General features: G+C 35.1%; 1 long non-coding RNA gene across 3 annotated transcripts; it reads right to left on the bottom strand.

The window, feature by feature from the left end:
• Window positions 1–18,247: 18,247 nt before the first annotated feature.
• LOC116172758 lies at window positions 18,248–20,593 on the bottom strand. 3 transcript variants are annotated; one of them, XR_004145746.1, is made up of 5 exons: window positions 19,959–20,593; window positions 19,787–19,897; window positions 19,629–19,727; window positions 18,531–19,568; window positions 18,248–18,473 (listed from the first exon to the last, which is right to left on the bottom strand). It is a non-coding gene; the product is annotated as an uncharacterized LOC116172758 (long non-coding RNA). The 3 variants fall into 3 exon arrangements; XR_004145747.1 differs by having other exon boundaries at window positions 19,787–19,894; XR_004145745.1 differs by having other exon boundaries at window positions 19,787–20,593.
• Window positions 20,594–20,848: the final 255 nt, after the last annotated feature.

The following is a 20,848-nucleotide window of genomic DNA, read 5'->3' as shown; positions in this document are numbered from 1 at the left end:
TGGGAGGTGCTCCTGCAGAAGGTTTTAACTTGTTCTATACTACTCCAATTATGAATTAGGAAATCTGCAGGAAAACCTAATTCGGAGTAGCCGGCAGAATGCTCGAATCAAGAGAATTTCCATATCTGCCAGTCTGCCACAGATGAAAAATTCTTACCTCAGCTCATGTTCAAACACCCGACTTCCTGATATGTAGCCCACTATTGATTGCTCGTTTTTACATTGATTGCAGTATTTAAGGACACCACCTCCACCATTAAATAAACTCCTTCTATCGAACATTTTCAAATAACTCGCCAATGAGAACGGAACGCGACAAACGTCCCCACTTCTTCAAATGGAACCCGCAATTCCTCGAAATACCTTACCTATTAACAGCGATCAGAACAGGTGCGTTAATTAAATTTCGCCTGATAAAAACTCCGTATCGCAAAACCACTAGAAAAACACTTTTAAACTTGAACAGATGTGTCTTAAATAAAGCATCTTATCTAAATTAAATAAATTACGAAAGCGATAAAATTTAAACAAGAAAATATTACACAATTGCAAGCAATTCTAAAGGGAAAAATGGACAGTGAGATCCAAATTCAAATAAAAATAAACCAATCTTGTGCTTATACGTAAATAATCCCTCCAAATTCACACTTTATAAATTGAAATATTCTCATATACAAGATGTCCCGTTAATATTTTTGGTGTTTGGACCGAAATAACGTTTACATGACGTTGTTTGCACAACAATATATACATTCGTCCAGAAGTATGAGTATACATAATACATAGTTTCAAAACTGTTTGGTCAGATCCATTTAAAGTTTTATGCAAACGACAAAAAGGGTCTTTAATCGAGTATTTAATTTTATTGATTAGAATAGCACCAAAGAGCAATTGCCAGGCTAACAAACTAAAAATAACATAAGGGCCAGCACAATGAACGTAAAATGAAAACATGTATTGTGTGTAAGGGAAAATAGGGAAATATTTTGCTTAGCGCATACCAAAGACGAGCAAGTACAAAAATAGATGGAAGGGTTAAAATATATTGAAATTAAGGAAAGCATGTTGGGTAATTTGCGTTGTAGTTTGAATTAAGTTCGCCAACAAGAACAAGAGGTATGATTCTAAATGCAACATGGCAACGTTTGTCGGTCTACACCATAGTCATAGTGCATTAAAATTTAATTTAGAGTCAAGATACTTCACAAAAGGTACATTGACTTAATTATGAACTTTTCATGACGGTTTTGCTTAAATTGATACGCACTTTATTTTCATGACTCCAATCATTCTGTTCCTCGGTGAGGTAGATCCTCCAATTTAATGAAAGTATCATCAATATAAATATCAATATAAATTTATGACAGTCTTGAAACGGATTAATTATTAACAGTCATTATCACTCACAATTTATAACATAACAGGAGTGCGATCTATTTATTACTAATATTTATCTTCGGCAAAGCTGTTATAGCAAACACCCAAATTTCTCGAAAGTTCTCGAACGCTCCCGAATATTCTAAAATGTTTTCGAACAAGCACGCCATATTTTCCGGAAAGAATGCGTCACATTCACTTTCATTCCTTATCGACAATGACTAACCTTCTATGGTGCCTCGATGTCTAGATTTCTAGAATATTCGCTACGCTAATTTATTTTGACAGTGAAGAACTTAAGGGATATCTTTTCACCTTATTACATTACGCATAATTAGACGTAAAGTCATATTTATTAGGTAGGCCTCAGACGAGGGTCCAGCGAAGTACTCCGACCCTACAGAAATTACATAGTTCCCAGTTTATATAGAGAAATCCATGTTTCAACATAAAGATTGATTTAAATGATAACATATAAGATCGTTACAGCACAAACGCGGCACTAACCACCGCACAAGACTTGAATTTGTACCATTGGTCTGATAACTTCACGGACCTTGCTGTTTCTGGGACATTGTCAAGCCATTTATTTAGAACTAACACCGCTTGTAATTATTCTTGACGTATGCAAATGCAAAATAGCGTCTTTTACCATTTTTAAGGGTCCACCGCTTTGCTTCGTGATAGTATATAGTCTAGATTGCGTTTTTGAAATTGAAATGATGTTTTTACTTTCATTTGTGTAACTGATTAGATGTTTGATTATTTGATTGAAGGTGGTAATAGCAATGCCCGGTAACCGACGTATAATTTGCCGGTATTTAAGATAATTCGAGAGTTAAAGTATTCATTACTTAAATTAGTCGTGATTCAAGGTCGCGCAGCACAGTAATGAACGTGTAGTATCTTTATGAATGAACTATTCATAACCGTCCCAGATCTGTATATTTAAATAAAATTAGAATGAATTAACTCACATATTATTCGAAAATGCCCGAATCACTAGCTCACCAATCCCGTATGCATAATAAAATTAACTTCTAATTACAAGTGTGTAAATATTATAATGACTATTATATTTGTTTAATAGTCGGAATATATTAACGCGCCGGCAGCACGCTTATGCTAAACTTATGGTAATAAGTGTATCTCGAGATTAATAGACACCAAGACAGAATTCGGAATGAGTATTCACTTGTCTTCAAAATTATGATAATTTATTTACCTTGCGGTTAATTTTTTTCTCTATTTATATTATAATTTCTTACGCTTCTTGTATATTACTTTTTATGATATCCACTTGTTGCACCGAAACATTAATGGCCCGCCAAAAATTAGCGAAGACGGTTACTAACGTATTCCAACAACGGTTTTCTTTCAATAGAAAAAGTATCCTTTGCATCTTATAATATTTCTATGGGTTTTGATAAACTTCTGCAAGAATCTCACGTAAAATCAGTTAGGATCCGTGTTATTACAGTCAACAACGACGTTTATAAACATTTCGCTTAAAGACTTTTGTGATAAAAAAATACCTGGTCCAACTTTGCTCATCTACATTTTTATATACGCACATTTTACCCTTTCGTATTCAAATAACCTGAAAGGAATCGAATGTGTTTAATGGCCTATCGGTTGTAATTTCTAAAAAGTTTCTTCCGACTGTCCTACATACAACCCTAACCAAATTTCTATTATATGCATATACCTGCCTTTCAAAGTTTGGTTTATACCTCTTGATGACGCGGAAAGCGCGTTTCTCTAGTGACCCATCCTCTATTGATACGCAAAAATTTAACCCTTCGCCCCTATAACCTTAATGTACTACACCCTTGTATCCTCATGTTTCCTTATGAGAAATAAAAACGAAAGGCATTTAGAAAAAGGGCGCCGTATACCGATTTAGATATTTAGAATAGGTGTCCCTTACACTTAATATTCAAGCAGGTAGTTTAGCATAAATTCGCATACATTAGGCAGGTAGCTAAAAAATAAAATTCACTTCCTACTACCTCTTCCTTTCCACAATTTATTTACAATAATCCCTTATGACGGAGTATCACTTCTGCCATATAACCGACATTGAAATGTAATCAAGAAATATTTGATTATGTCGAAGCCCGATTGAAAATTATCATAAAAAAAATCTCATCGTACTGAGCTTTTCCCATAGGTATAAAAATCATTGTGGATAGATTTAGGCCATTTGGGTTTATGTATATGAAGCTTACCTGAACGGATGCGTTAAATCATTACGGCATTTTTTGACCTTAGAATGCAAATGTATTGACCCGACCTCACTTATTTATGCAACGTATTTAAATAACCTATTCTAGTTCTATACGGAAGGGTTTTTTCTCATGCTTTTAAGGGGTTAACTTATGAACACAACGTTTTTTTATTAAAGGACTTAGTATGCCATTTTTTAACGTATATTTTTTCAGTTAGATTTTTTACGTTAGTTGCGATGTTCTGAGGTAACGTATGCAACCTTCTGTCCAATATAAAGGGAAGAGAACGTAATAAGCGCGTTCATAAAGCTCTGATCAACGGTTCTACTACTTTCTTAATTAGGAAATTGGATTGATATGCTAACATTTAAATGGTGTCTGTTCTCTCACTCATGACACAATATTTCTGATACATTACCCACTCACTGTAAGGTGCTCTGTTTGAATCGAAAAACTTTATTGCAGATCAATAACGAAACTGTTTTAGAGATCACGTGGGAGATCGTCTAATCAATTTAGAATAGAAAAAGAATTTAAAAAATGAAGAAGTAAGCTACTGTTTTCTTTAAATATTGCTTGTTTGCAATAGATCCGAAGTAAGATTCGCAAGCCTAATTAAACATTGCCCAACTCACACGATTGTTCAAAGGTAAAAGCACTTCATTTGTCTAGGTATTGTTTGTTACACTATAATGAACGTTTGCTTCGCAAATTCCAGTTTGCAATAACAGAGTGTGTTCCGAATTGTTCTGCTGACAAATTCACACCAATTCCGATTCGTATCTCACTCATTTCGTTTATCACCCTAACAGCATAGCAGCCGAATCCGAAAAAGGTTTCAACTACTTTGGTGCTAAGAGGTACAGAACCGTTGCGTTATTATTTTGACTAAAAGTTTGCTTCGCAACGAGGACGGAAACTAAACATCCTAAATTCACACTCTTCCGCTAGTATTCATCTTATATCTACGTCTCTCTGCACACAATATGCGATCCGACCAAACCCGTCACCAAGAATCGACCTATTTTTTTAAATTAGATTTTTTTAGAGAATTTTTTCAAACGTTTCTTATTGCTTAGTTTCTTAGTCACCTTTTCAATGCAATTAATTTTTGAATATCTGTTAGGTTACAATTGCCCGATGTGAGCAACCCAGAATTGCCTACCAGTTGCCATAGTGACTCACCCAGTCAAATTAGAGCATTATATATTCATGTATTGTTAAAGTTGGTATAATTTTATTCCGGCGCGTAGGAGCTCTTTCATTAGTCAAAGGACCAATCCTAAATTTTTGTTTTTGTTTATGGAATATACCTAGCGCATTTTCGAGATTTAAGTTGAGAGGAATGAGGCAATAACGTAAAGCTTATTTGGACCTCGGTTTGGACTTAAATCAGTGAAAGCGAATGTATATTATTCTCACTAGGCGGATATTCAAGCTTTACTATACAATTATAATGTAGATATACTTCAGGTTAATTAAATGGCATCCCTCACCACCTTTATAACTGGTTTATATTCGAAGAAATCTCAGCATAGATTTAGGTACGCCACACTCTGTCAAAGATCCGCTTTAGGAGATGTTTATTTAAACTTTTTTTTCTTATTTTTAGTCATAGAAGCCGGCTGCATATAGTCAGACCACAATTCTTGTAACACTCCTTACCTATACCAATAAGGTAAAAATGAATTGAAAAATTGCTTACCGTTTTTGAGATAGGTAGGAAGTACAGTCACTGACAAAAGTAATGACCGCCGAATAGGTAAACTCTGCAGCATAGGCAACCTTCTCTCTATCACATCGGGCTCCGTCGGTTTCTTCAAGGAGGTGATACCGTAATTAGCATTTCCAAGTTGCACAATATACGTATTAATTACGTTTACGTATTAATATACAATATAACAAAAGTTGTGAAGTTGTGGGCACGGTGGTAGAAATCAAGGTGGTCGTACGATGATCTTTTACCGTGGTTTTTTCATTATTAGGCGACTGTATCACATTTTTAAAGAACGATCATATCGCGGGGTCTTACATACCTCAATAGCGTATTTTGTTAATTGATAACGTGCAGTTGGTGGATAACATTATATTATGGAATTCGCGAGAGGCCCCTAATGATATCAATTGCACAAATCGTTAACTAATTTATTTGGCAAACCAGTCATTGTTTATTAATGAAATAGGAAACGCGTTTAGTTACTTCATTCACATTCTTTGAAGGCCTGTTTGCAGAAATTTTAGGGGCCGATCAATAAATTGTCGTTATAAATTTATAATATGTAGATTTCTTTTAGTCTGTAAACTTTTGACGTTAAGGAATCTATTTTACAAAAAGGTAATATAACTTCAATTGTGATTAAAAAATTGCAAGTAATTGTTTTAATTACACTAAAGCAAATGTAAAAAAGGAACAAATAATACTTTTGACTAAAACACAGCAAGCATTCAGTTGTGTATAAAGTATAATCCTTCTGCATAAATTTGGGTAGTTTTTCGTTTAGATAAGTCGAAAAGGATATCACGAAATAAATATTTGGGTGCCCTTGAACTGTCTTTAATTTTAAGATTATATTTCATTTTCTGTGGAAATTATTTAGTGGTGGAAAAGGCACCTTTGTGAAGAATATAAAATATTATCCATCTAAAGATTCATAATAATTAACAGAATCTAAAATATTGATTTCGTAATAGTTTCTTTCCAAATTTGTATTGTTTTCGGTGATTTTCTGCATTTAGTGATCACAATTATAATAAAGAAAGTAAAATATGATGCTCTATTGTAATCTTTTCTTATTCTTATTAAACATTCTATTCAATCACATCCTTGTTTGTCTAATATTTTTCGTTTTTTCCAGAGATTGGAAAAGATAATCGGGAATTTATATATTGGTTAAACTTTTGGGAGCAGAATTTTGATTTAGTAAAAAAAACTTTTCTCCTGGAAGTTGAATATAAAAATAATTACAAGGTAATTTGTTCTTAATTGTATAATTTCTTTCATTGTGAATTTGCTTAGATTTCCCAATTACATGCCTAGATATATTGTGAAATTTCTAAAAAAATTAACAGGAAGAGATTATTGCTGAAAACTCATTTCACAATTTTACAGAAATCACAATGGAAATTTCGATTATCTCAACTATGATTCATAAAACATTTTCATAGAAGGTCTCTTTCCAGCAATATAACAATACTTCCAACAGAACTAGACCAGGTTCTTGAATCTTGAGATTCAAACAACCTTTCAAAAACGATTGATTTTAAAGAAGACTACTATACAGAATCTTGCAACAGTGCTTCTGTCTTTCTTAGCTCATACTTGGTAAAAAATATACAAAAATCTTTTGTGCGAATGTCAACTATAAATGGTTACGCATCTACAGAAATTATTTTTGAATGTACAGGGTGTCCCATTTTTACGGTGTCAATAAATAACTACCTTTTCCCTGTATATTTTGATTTGTTTCGATGTCATTTGTTAACCTCTACATGTCTCAGATCCCATTCACTTTTTGGTTTTTGGTCAACGTTGCCATGTTATTAATTTTTTCCCCATAAGCAAGCCTTACTTTGGCCCACTTCTACGGTTTTGAACTACTTTTAGGGGAAGGTACCTACCTACAAAGGGAAAATCTTTTCGAGAAGTTTTCTAAAGAGCATGATTCCTCTTGAATTATATAGCGTAGATTTTGAATGTGTCAGGCGACCTTTGAATGTTTATATGTAAAGAGCCTTCTCCTTATTAATCATCTAGCAAAAAATATCGCTACTTCGGTTTTAAAAAATGAGCTTTATCTGCTCAAGAATGTACAATTATACCTACTTCTTTTTTTTTCAAATCGAACCACCACTATTTTATTTCACTATATTCGATTAGTCTTTTGTGTTCTCAATTTTTGTAAGGAGTGTCCTATACTTAAACTCATTATTTAATTACGTGTTTATACGCCTGAGTAAGCTGTGGTAATACAAACCAGAATAATGCCAGAAAGTAAACCCGTGTCACAAATTAAATATTTCGTGCAAGTGTATAGGTACTCCTTATTTCGGAGTAAAATAAGATACTTACAAGAACAACTAGTTCCTCGTTTTCGAAATCCACGTTTTTCATTAATCCTATTTTATTGCGAAATAGGAAGTACATTTGCATCAAATGGATTTTCGTATGTCATTCAAGTACACCAACAGTTACATACTTGAGATTATCGCAGTAGATACGAATAATGCGCCAGAGTTCTCGCGTTACAGTCGAAAACCCTGAATTTTTGAAATTTTTATTTCTTCTTAATACTGATTTCCTTAGTTAGGAACTCTGGTCCCTTCCATATTTAATTTGATAATTATTTTGGATAATCAACAGTACCAATTGTCCATTTCTTAGAAGATATTTATGAAAATTGCGATACTTGTAAATCGTGTACTATTTATTGTGCGCTTTTCTACAGTGTGAAATAATAGGTTTCGGTACAAACCTTTAACGTTAAATGGGTAAATGTATTTTTCTCTAATAGTTGTCTCCTTTACATCTTAGGGGTATATTTATGATAAGTTTTATTACCAAAAGTCCATATTCAGATACATTTGAGCGCATAGAACTGCTAAAACCGTACCCCCGCTTTCAATTTACAGCGGTGATAATGGTTCTGCTTATGTTCGAGATGCACTATTAGCTACATAATAAAATAAATTAATTTTTGCATACCTACCTTCGCAAATTAATAACTAGCGACTAAGCAAACCTGTATTGCTTTAATAAACTGCATGAAAACCTTTTACTTTCATGCGTATCTAAATTTTATTTCACTTGCAACTGATGAAGTCGAAACTTAAATTGTCAGCCACTAAAGTGGTCTTAGGTGAAATTCTGAATGCAGTCCATGGCTTTATTATATCACAGATTTAAACAATTATATACCAGGATGCAGTCTAAGAAGGGATTAATTAATATGTTGATCTACAGCTGAAACAGGTAAAAATGTCAGAAGATATTTAGCATAAAGGAAATAAGTTATTGAAAAGTTTAGATCCAACTAATTCTTCAAATTTTTTAAGTTCTTTTAGATTCGCATGATTCTTTCTATTTTTACGGCTCTTTGAATTCTTGGGGCCCTTCAGATTCTTTAGCTAACAAAACTCTTCAGATTCTTAAAACCTGCAGTCTTTTGATTTTTTACATTTTCCAGATACTTATATTTAAAGGAACGCTTTCGATTCTCTAAATTATTATTGATTGTGAAAGTTCTTCAAGCATACAAGAGTCCAGAGATTCTGAAGGTCCGAATTGTTCGAATTTTTCCTATAATTCATGTTCTTTAGATGATGCTTCGGAATCTCCCGAATCTTTGTCGAGATAACATCTTGGGTTCGGAATTCTGGGACGATTCTTAAAAAAATTTAGAAATTGCAATATTGCATACCCAAAAATTTGAATGAAGCATCGTTTTCAAACGAATCGTTTTCAACTCTTGATTTATTTGAAAAATAAATTGTTTTGGCCCCTCTCCCACCCAATTTTTTTAAATTCACGTTACGGTTCAATCTACCAAAGAGTCTACCTGATCGTCAATTCTCATGAAAACACATGTATTCACATATGCCATAGAGAGTAATTTTAATTAAACATGAAAAACCGACTGTCAATGTTACATATTGTATAAACGAGTGTTTGCTAAAAATTCCGTTAATACTCGCGCATAAAACGAGGAGATTTGCTTCCAAATCGGTACACACGAGCTCAATTGAGATGCGAATTTTAGTTAAAAACCTTCGTTCTTGACACTAAGTTATAACCCTCACATTAATCCAGTCACCGTTTCCTATTCGTAGGAGTAGGCGTACACATTAGCCCGAAACCATCACAAATAAAATGTGAGGTTTAGTCTAGATCTTCGTTATTAGCACGAATTAGCACAAATTAATTGGGTAAAGTTTTTTTTGGTTTTAGGGGGCTGAGTGCACGATTTCCATTGAAGGGTGACACAAATTGTGTATCAGAAATCCACCAATAAAATACAAATTTCGATAAGAAAATGAGAAATCCGTACCCTTGACCCATATTGATATCGTTCAATAAAGTTATTCAAATCTATTTCCAAAAGCTTATAACAAAGAAGTAGATTATTAAAAGCATTGTAACTCGACTGTAGGTACAGAAAATGGATCTTTTTGTAGCCGACCCTTTTTCTGCACCACCTTGCAAAGTTAAAACAGTTGAAAAACTACTTTCAGGTGTGATAGATCTAGTAAAGAGGTAAGGATTTGTAGCACCAAGGATAACATAATTAATCACTTAATGGTATGCAAATGGTACAATTTACATTCCAAACGTAATGCGTTTTCTAACTTAAATCGGCGTTAAAAATTTAATTTCACACACACACCAGCAAACTTTTCTGTAAATAAGATTAAGGTGTGTCGCATATTTGACATTGTTGATAAAGTAGAGATCACTAAATAAACCCCCCGTGATAAATTATTCTGATTTATTTAAATTAATATTATTTAATTGCTTTCAGATATGATAACACGAAGAGTTACTAAACACTTGGAATTTGAGAATCTTCATTAATATTGAAAGGCGACGTGCTTCAAACCTGTAAAACTTACTTTATAGCAAATGCAGCAACCGCAGCAATACCACCGAAGAGAATTAAGCTCTCAGCGGGACCCTTGATTATGAACATTCGGTTAATTAGCAGTGACGGGAATCGTAATTTTTATACCATGACACGTTTCTCGAAACTCTAACCTCCCCCATTGCGGTTTGGCCAGTGCGTCTTTGTTGGCACGGTAAACTCATTTCTCCGCAGACAAAACGGTCCAAACTGCAGATCTATAGAACTACTAGCCCTCCTGTTGTGATTCATATTATATAGCCACAATCTGTTAATAAATTCTGCTAAAATCGTTATATAACTCCTTTTAGTACGGTTAAGTTTTACGTTTAAAATCGTTAAAAACTTTAAACAGCCGACAAGCTCATAAAATAACACACCTTTTACTTGTAAAAAACAAAGTGGGGAGGAATTTTAGTGAACTTACTATTGAGATTTAACCACTCGCGAAGTGGATCAGCTCGTTATTACGTTTCATATCTCAAAAAATTAATGAGTGGCAGTGCGTAACTTTAATGGTCCAACGTGCGTGTCTTCCGGCAGAGGTGACTAGATAAAGGATAACTAGCACTATAAATCTGAAGCTGCCCGATCAAGAAAGGGCAGTGGTACGAACAACACTGACTGGTCGGTCATCTTGTTTGCCCTCCAGGGGACCCCTAAAATATGTATCAAGTTAACTAACTCATTGACAATGGTTAAATAAATGTATAACTTTACAAGAGTTATGTTCCTGTTAACTAATTTTTCTTTCTTGAGTGCGTTGCGTAATTTAAAGAACTATTTAGAAGATGGCATAAAGCCGAACAAATTTTCAAGGTTCCTTTTAGAATAAAGCTATCTCCAAAAATCTCTTAAATGTTATACTTTGGGAAAGAAACTCTTTGGATGGTTAAAATATACGTGAAGGAGATTATTTTTGATAGATAAGATTTATACACGGCATAATCCTTTAAAACCGGAAATTACAAACGTGAGACGTTCCCTTTTTTTTATAAATCTCCTCATACACAATAACAATTCTTTTCTGTATTAACTCGACTATTGTAAAATTACCGACGTGGATCTTCGAGCGTGTAACTCTGAATGTTGCTAACAAGATCGCTTGTGTTTTTGTTTTCCTTTGTCATTGGTAATCTAGTTATTGTTAGAACATGCGGTCAGCTGCCGCTATTTGATTAGACCAATATTGAATGTTCTCGCTAAACGGATCAGACGGAATCTCCGGGTTGTGCGGTAGTTTTAGGGGTAGCCGATGTGGCTTATGCCGGAGCGAGCCTATATACTGTTAGTTCACGGTATTAGGGGAGCGGGTTTACGACTCTATAACAAAATGCTAACTTTATGCACATTCAATATTTAATATTTGTTCAATCAAATCAACTTCTGAAGATTGCATAGTTTGGTAAAGCTTAATTTAGAAATATAATGGTCAGTACATATTATAGACATTTGTATAAGAAACTGAAAGAGCTGCCGGAGCTTTTTGTGAATTTATAGTTTTCCGGCATTAAGTAATCTCGGCGACTTTTTTTTACTTTATTATAGTTAAGTATACCATTTGCTTTTTCTTTGAAAATCGATTTTTTGGCCGTAACTTTGTATTTTCCAGATCAGCAATAATGTTTACCTCAAAATTTTAATCTAAATCGAAAATATCTGTCAAATATATCCCCCTCCGTGGTGGCATGTTTAGTGAAAAGCGCATGACGATACCACATTCCGTCTCCATTCACTAAGAGTGGGTGGTTTTCCGTGCGTCACCCTGTATATAAAGGTAAGGTAGGCACCTAGTCAGGTGATATGCATCTGTTTCTGTTTATGCTGCAATACAATATTTCTGTTGAAGATGAGCAGATCTTCAATATCCTTTGAACTTACACATACGCGAACTATGTATTTGGAGAAATGGTGCCTCATGTTATGAGGTCGCTTATCGACCCTGAGCTTATCAGCAAAACGCAGCATTAATTTAGGTAGGACAATGAAACTATTATTATTCTTATTATTGCAGATATGAGCACTATTTATACCTGCAACGAATTCAGAAATAAGATATCCTAGTTCCACAATATCAATATCAAAATCAAAAGTAAGTTATTTTGAATTTTGCAAATTTTTTTAATTTTTGAGTGGATTTTTTGAATATTTTAAAGTTTATCAATATTTTGATTTTTTTAATTTTTGGCTTTTTTTGTTTTTACATTAACCTTTAAGGTTTTTTCACCTTTGGTTTTTACATTGGTTGATATTCCTTGCAAACCTCGATTCTTGCCGACCTGATACCAACAATCGGCAATGCGGAAGGAAACGTGTAGTGACTTGTATTTTCTAGATCTCTGCAAATGGACGTGGTTCGTTATTGCATCTTTCGCTGTAGCCCCACAAGAGAAGAGGATGACCCTAAAACAATAATAATTTATTGTTACATGCTACCTTTTAATTATGTGAATTAAAATGTAAAGGGTGTCCAAAGTCCAGTGTACACACTAAAAGTGTTAACCGGGCTTAATCACATCATGTTCCTTTGCTTCTCATTTAATATTTGGTTTCTATAAATAAGGGCAAATTGATCTATGGTACGTTATGTGGTGGAGCAACACGTTAAAATTGTGGAAATGTTCTACGAAAATGAGCGTTCAAAGAACGTTTCGCTCCTTGCGTGATTTTTTTGGCCTGCCGAAACTACAATTTGTAGAATCGTGCAAAAATTCGTTATGGCACCATGTGTGGTGGACATAACACCCCAAACATATGGTCTTCGGGTACGGTTCTGCGCGAGGAGTTTTGCAAACGCCGGATTGTCGCTTTAGAATTAAAAAAATATTTTTTCGAATTTGTAAATTTTTGTTCAGTACAAGACAATTTACACGTGTACCGCTTCATAGCCAACGTGAACGATAGTATGTCTGGAGATAATCTGCGACAACAGAAAACGTATTGCGCTCCATTTGCCACATCTGTTGCGGCCTGAAAGTTTCGTTCCGTTCTCTTTAAATCCATCTTGGTTTCACGAGTAGAAACGTACCATTTAGGATGCCTTTCATGTTCGCCGATATATGTATATTATTTGGGCGCGTTAAAATATACAATTTATGCGAAGGAACATTTTCGAGTAGGAGTGCTTTTAAAATGTAACCCCGAGTACCCAATATAAACTTATTGTAATAACAAAAGGATTTTGTTTCGAAATGTTAACAGTAAGGGCAAGTTTCACAAAGTTCAATGACGCCATCGGACAGCGCCTTCTGCGATATACAAAAGTTTGTATACAACGGCATTCGGCTGGGAATTTAAAGACAAGTAATCGGTGCATTTACCCACAACAAGACCTAGTTAACTAATTTGCTATTAGTATCAACACTGTAGAGCATTGGCATTTGTTTCCCTTGCATAATCACGATCTCCAGTACTTTTGCAAAATTCCTCGGATTCGTAATACACAATTGTAGTGATCTGTTTCCATACTTGTAGGGAGCGGAGTTTTGTATTTGTATAAAGTAGTGGTCGGTTATTTTTAGGAAGTTGCATAAATAATCTTGTTTGAAGTAATTTTAATGTTCCTAAAGGAACCGACCTATGAGAACCATTTGCATGAACAGATTTTGAATTCTAATTATTGATTAAAATCGAATTCAAACAAAGGATTTGTGTCATTTTCAATTAATTTCAGTAATACCAGCCATTTGGTTGGATGAAAAATGTGTGTTTTGAATTGGTGTATGTATGTTTTAAATAGGAGGAAGTACCAGTAATGCATTATGTGGTAAAGATGACTACGGAAACCAGGCGAATCATGCATTTTCAATACGATGAGTGCACGGCACGTTTCTCGGTAAATGTTCGACATTATTTGAATTTGTGGTTATCCTGCCAAATTGATTGTCACCCGACGTAACTTGCTTAAGCTTTTATTTGTGGGGGACGCTAAAAGAGCTAATTTTTCATACAAGAATATTTTTCGAGGTCTAAGACAGAAGGACCTAGGCTCCAAAAATGCTCAAAGTGTGCGTTTCTTCTTTCGGAGGAAACAGTAGGAAACAGGAGATCCCATGAATTTCTCGAAAATCCCTTCAAATCGCAAAATCCCTTGAGATTCTCGGAGATCACTCAAAATTCCCGAACCCATGGATCTCCTACCGGTTTCTCCTTCGAATGAATGGGAAAACCTCACGAACAGAGTTATCTTTTTCCCATACTCTTCTTCATACTTCATCTTTCCTACATGGGTATCTTAATGGGGATCTCAATGTTGAAAAGTTAAAGCATCGTTTCTCCTTTTTCCCCACCCCCACACTATTTACTATCCCTTATTTTTATTTATTTCCTTTTTAACATTCATGCATTTTGTGAATGGATACAGCATTTCCTTATACATAGTTACTGGCTATATTTTCACACAACTGAATTTGCTATTGTAGGAGACTATGTAGGTTTTCTCAATCGTAGTTTCGTTAAAAGGAAGACGGTGGTACGAAGGTTACCTACTGTTACAAACAAAAAATGACAACTTCATCCCACATGATTTGCTATGTTTTACCCACAGTCTTCCGCAAATTGCATCATTGTTAGTCATCTTAGTTATTATTGCAATATAAGTACCACCCAATTTGTGTTAAACGAATCACTACCATTAAATACATAAATAGTGTTTAAAATATGATCGTGTAGTAACTTTTATTGTTCATAATCATAAATAATTGTTATGACAGCAACTCCATTCTTAAAAAACCTACAATTACAACAGCTACTACCTACCTCTTGCAGTAACAAAGGATGGGTCTTTAGGATAGGTAAGTGCAGGTGTGAGAAAGGAAGTGTTGAAATTTGCACACAGAATTGTAAGTGTGATTCATCAGCTTGAATAACTAATTAAATAATCCTAAGGTGTATCTATTCTTAATTCTCCGGTGGAAGTTGATTATTAATTGCTCAAAACCCAAACCTTGAATTTCTTCTATAGACATTCTCACACTGGTCTCTTTACCTGTGAGGAGTGGGTAAAAGCCCCAACTTTGGAAATTTTCTGATTCGAGCATCGGGTATTTGATCAAGAGCAAATAAACTAGTTTTGAAATGATTCGGCAACTATATTCAAGGTGAAAAGCACAAATCGTCGCGATTTATTACTTAACCTCACCTGTCAGTATAAATTGGCCTATTTCTGCTGGAACTTCGTGCCGGCTTCTCCTTCATCAGCTTCAAAGAACAAAATTCTATTCACCTATACATCAAATTGCTTTGTTGGCATTCAGTTTCCACCAAAAATGTGCACTTGTTCATGGACGCAACGTATTTTAAAACGCAAGTAAACCCCAAGAAAAAAAGGGGAATGCGTGATTCAGATTCATTACAAAATGCTGTACAAATTAGTAAATACTCGAACCAGTAACAATAAATTGTCTCTCGAGATTTTTTCCCGTTTTAAAAGTGAATAACTGCGCACGGAAAAATTAATCAAATTACAATTACCGTTTAAATGTTAATTAAATTGATTGACGTAAATTATGAAAGTCGAAGACGTGGCCGTAACTTTGTATTTTGTATTTAACTCTGCATTACTAAAACAAACAAGTTTTTAACTGGAAATGAGTGTGTGTAGGATAGAGACTAATTACTAATTATCAAGTTTACTTTCGTGTTAGAATCCTTTAATGAAAGTAAAAAGTTAAAAAATACATTGTGGCAGGAATCCGTCTAAAGCATAAATCTCGTTAAAGGCTCGCTTAATGGATCATAAATATCAGATCGTTTTTTAACTCATTAATTGATTACTGCTTCTGTTAGTAATTAGGGATTTCGTAATTGTGATCGTTTGCCGAGAGAATGGATTTTTGTTGGCTCTCTGAAGAATTTTGGATCGATCAACAAAACAACAGTGCGTCGTGCTGGATTTAACGGTTGCGAAAACTGATTGCAACCATAATTAAAAAAACACTAAATATTTATACGGGTTGCAATTTGTTGAATGGTACCCACTAATTACACAGCACCAGCAGTAATTAATTGTATAGGGGACGTTACCGAAGTAGGTATAAATCATTTGCGTAGGTATCTAATGATGCCATCCTTTACACTTGTATATAAAAAAGAACGAACAAGCGAAGATGGGCTTCTTGGAAAATTTGGATTGTGGACTTCTGACTCAGTCATTGTTCGTAAGATCCTTTTTTCCAGGATAATCATTTGTAACGCATGTATGAATAAAGCACTGGATACTTAAAGGTGAAATGTTCGATTGACGCAGTTTAAATGTGATACATTGGCAGGAAACGCATAGTAAAAACCGTGAAAAACACTTTCCATGCGATTATTTGACAAAAAAGTCCGGTAATTTGATCACTATGCAAAAAAAGGCCATTAAAGCACGCCGAGCTCTAAATGTTGCTAAGTAACCTTCAACTGTGCAATATAAAACTATAATCTGGAACTGAAATAAAAAAGATCGCTTTCTGCAAATGCAAAACGTGTAATTGGCATGTATCCTTCTATGGAAGCTTTCACAAAACGCACGTGGTTTAAAGTAGGTATGCGGCCAAATCTGTTCCTGCACTCTTTAATCGCAGTATTGATTAAAATTTTGAATGAATGCACCAAGGGGTAGAAGATTTAAATACCTTTGACATTTCCTTCATATATGCCAGCATTAGCGGTTCATTTTAGCCTTTGTTTGAAAGATGCTTCCTATTCGTACACGCCAATAACCTTTCATATCCTTTATAATAGGCTTTTGCATTTGGATATTGCAGGTACCAACTTTTTCTACTTCCGCAACAACGCACTGAATTGGCGGTGCATTATCTTCTTCAATTAACAATTACAATGCAAATTTATCCATGTTAAGAAGTTTTTACAATACGCTGACGTGATTGAATATGCCTCAATAGGAGGGGCGATCCTGAATGTTAATGTTTTCGTCATGACCCAGTGACCTATTTCTGGTATTCATAGCAAAATGGCCACATGTTTTCAGCAGATGGAAAGATAATCCAAGGGCGAGCTTAACGCAAGGTTACAAAACTTGTACGTCAAACAGAATCGTATCCGGAGCTTGAAATTGAACGTAAACTGGAACTTAAACCTGAACTGGAACTAGGACCTTAAGAGAAATCGAAGGTAACCCCTCTTCTGTGATGACATAAAATTTGCATACCTACCTCTTAAATAAGATGAAGCAACAATTGTCGATGAAAATTGCAGTACAAGAGATTACAGCTGAAACCTAAGGAAGGTACACTCTCTAAATCAACGAAATGCAAATGGTGGTAGTTACGATAAAAATTGAAGAACTCAAATGAATATCCTCACTAAAAGTACAGGTGAAATCCTGTCAACTAATTACCTCGGAAACCCCAAACTATGAATTCCATCTGCAGAGATCAATATATTCGGAAGATGGCAATTAGAATTCCATGCATTCTATTTTACGCTTTCGGCCGATTGTTTAATTAACGTGTACCTCGATTCACCTCAAAAATAACAGAGCCTTTAAAAGATATGAAGGGTTATCTCTTAAGGTAAATAGATTAAATTGTTTAGTCTCCGTAGAGTTTAGGAAACTGTAAAAACTTCATAAGTCTTTCAAGGTTCGGTTTTTTTAAATGTTAATGACTCTATCTATTAAATGTTCTACCACCTCTTTGAGACTATTGCAAACTTTCTCAAAGATTAATAAGCACCTTTAAATGTTTTTGAAGCGAACACCTAAAGGTGTCATTCAGATGTAGCCCTGCTGCTGATGGATGAAGAATCTAGAGGTGCAAAAAGAAAAACTTCGCTACAACGAACACAATCGACGGACTCGAGTGTTTTGTCTGTTGACGAGAATGCGGTAGCAGAAGCAAAAAATCCAAGAAAAAAAAAGGTTGGCCGCTTGGAAAGCCAAGAAAACCGAAAGACGGTGATGAAGCAAGCAAAAAGTCAAGGGAGTCGAGCAGCCAGCGAGACACTGATCCGAAAAATTGATAATAATGTGATAAAATCTGTGATAATTATTAATTATCTAATTATAGTAGTCCGTTTGTTATCTGTTAATTCTTATTTGTAATAGTCCCATATACACTTATTTGTTATTTATTTATGTTATTTATTCCACTGTGATTGTCTGTCTCTTAAAAAAAAATCTTCGAAATGGATACAAAAATTATCCAATGGAATTGTCGAGGACTATCCAATAACTTAAATGAGTTGAAACTATTGATTCAAAAGCATACACCCTTGTGTGTTGCTCTGCAAGAAACACATCTAAGACCTAGATCAAAATATAACATTAAGAATTTCAATATCATAAGAAAGGATTTCTACTCACCAGCAAGAGCCTGTGGGGGAGTGGCTCTCCTTGTACGAAAAGGTACTCCCTATAAACGGGTCGATCTAGATACAACATATCAAGCTGCAGCAATACAGCTGGAAATAAGCAGATCCTTTACGATTTGCAATATATACACTCCAAATACAAATTACGAGGTCGAAGAAATCGAAAAAATTATAAATCAGCTTCCAATCCCTTTTATCCTGGTCGGAGATTTCAACTCCCATAACACCGTTTGGGGTTCTGGCTCAAACGATGCTCGAGGTAACGACCTGTTAAACTTAATAGAAAATAAAAATTTAAGTTTGTTAAATGACGGCTCTGAAACGTTTTTTAATGTCAGATCCGGGAAATTTGACTCCATAGATGTGTCGGTATGCTCACCGGCCTTACATACTAAGCTTAAATGGGAGGTGGAGAGTGACCTGTATCACAGCGATCACTTTCCCATAATCATCACAGTCCTAGGTGAAAACCCCCCGATAAGAACGATAGCTAAGTTTAAAATTGAACAAGCTAATTGGGAACATTTTACGCAGCAGCTCGTCCCTCCAAACCAGATGGAATCAAATCTTCAATCTATAATGAGTGCTATATTAGAGGCTGCAGAAGCAAGCATCCCTAAATCAAAACCCGGTCACATCAGAAAAATGGTCCCATGGTGGTCACCTGAAATAAAAAACAAAGTATCATTAAAGAAAAAAGCGTTAAATAGGTTCCGCAGGTCTCCAACATTGGATAATCTAATAGATTTTAAAAAACGAAGATCTGAGTGCCGACGAGGAATACTCGAGGCACAAAGAAATTCGTGGCAAAAATATGTATCCACTATGACACCAGAGACAACCAATAAGGAAGTCTGGAAAAAGGTGGGAGCAATAACCGGAAAAACCGGTTACAATTACCCGGCATTTTTAAGAAACATTAACGGGATAATTATAAACAATCTACAGGATATAACAAATATTATTGCAGATCAATTCTACAAAGTTAGTAGCTCCCTAAATTATCCTCCTACCTTTCTAAGGACCAAACCTGAAAAAGAATCCAGATTATTAAATTTTAATACCAACGATATTTTTGACTATAACTTACCATTCACCATTGAAGAATTTGACACTGCGATTCGCACCATCAAATCATGCGCACCGAGCCAGGATGGCATACATAACCAGATGCTTCGCCATTGTAGTCCTGAAATGAAGGAAACCATCTTAACATTTTTCAACAACTGTTGGAATTATTCTACTTACCCCTCAGAATGGAAGCAGGCCATCGTCGTACCTATACCGAAGCCGGGAAAAGATCCTTTGCTAGCACAGCATTATCGCCCAATAAGTTTAACCTCTTGTCTAGGCAAACTGCTGGAAAAAATGGTTAATACAAGGTTACAAACGTATTTAGAAAGAAACAACATATACGTACCATATCAGACCGGCTTTCGGAAGGGGAGATCAACGATTGACCACCTGGTCAAGTTGAGCAACCAAATCCTGGGGGCGTTCGATAATGGCGAGCATCTGGTCAGTGTCTTTTTTGACATAAAGGGTGCGTATGACATGACATGGAGACACGGAATATTAAAAAACATGCTTAAATATAATTTACGTGGGAATCTGCCAAAATTCATACAATCATTCATGTCAGACAGAAAATTTGTGGTCAGAGTGGGTGACACCTACTCAGACGAGCATGTTTTGGAGAATGGGGTACCGCAGGGGTCAACACTCAGCTGCTCCCTGTTTGGTATTGCCATTAATGAAATAGCCATGGGTGTCGCTGAGGAAGTGGAGAAATGTCTCTATGTCGATGATTTGATGATTTGTTGTACAGGTAAAACGGTTGGTGAAATAACTCGTAAACTGCAAGTGGCAATAAACAAAATCCTAGAGAATGCTAATGCTGTAGGATATGTGCTGTCCGAAGAGAAGACAAAATGTGTCCATTTCTGTCGACTCCGAAGACCACATTACGATCCAGTTTTGTTTATGAACGATCAAAGCATTAATGTTGTACGAAATATAAAATTTTTAGGTTTAACGTATGATAGCGAGCTAAGATGGACGAAACATATAGAGAACCTAGTAACATCCTGCCGAAAATCTTTAAACATCTGAAGGGTGCTCGCTCATCATAAATGGGGAGCCCACCCTAAAACAATGCTCGACATATACAAAGCCCTGATACGATCACGTATAGACTACGGGTCACATGTCTATTCCACTTGTAGTGCTACATTGTTGGGACAGATCGATAAAATCCAAAATTTAGCAATAAGGTATTCACTTGGTGCCTTCCCAACAAGCCCAACTGTG

Source organism: Photinus pyralis, unplaced genomic scaffold (assembly GCF_008802855.1).
Source record: "Photinus pyralis isolate 1611_PpyrPB1 unplaced genomic scaffold, Ppyr1.3 Ppyr1.4_LG5, whole genome shotgun sequence".
Classification (NCBI taxonomy): Eukaryota; Metazoa; Arthropoda; class Insecta; order Coleoptera; family Lampyridae; genus Photinus; species Photinus pyralis.
The sequence above is the reverse complement of the archived record's forward strand: the minus strand, read 5'-3'. Positions and strand labels throughout refer to the sequence as shown.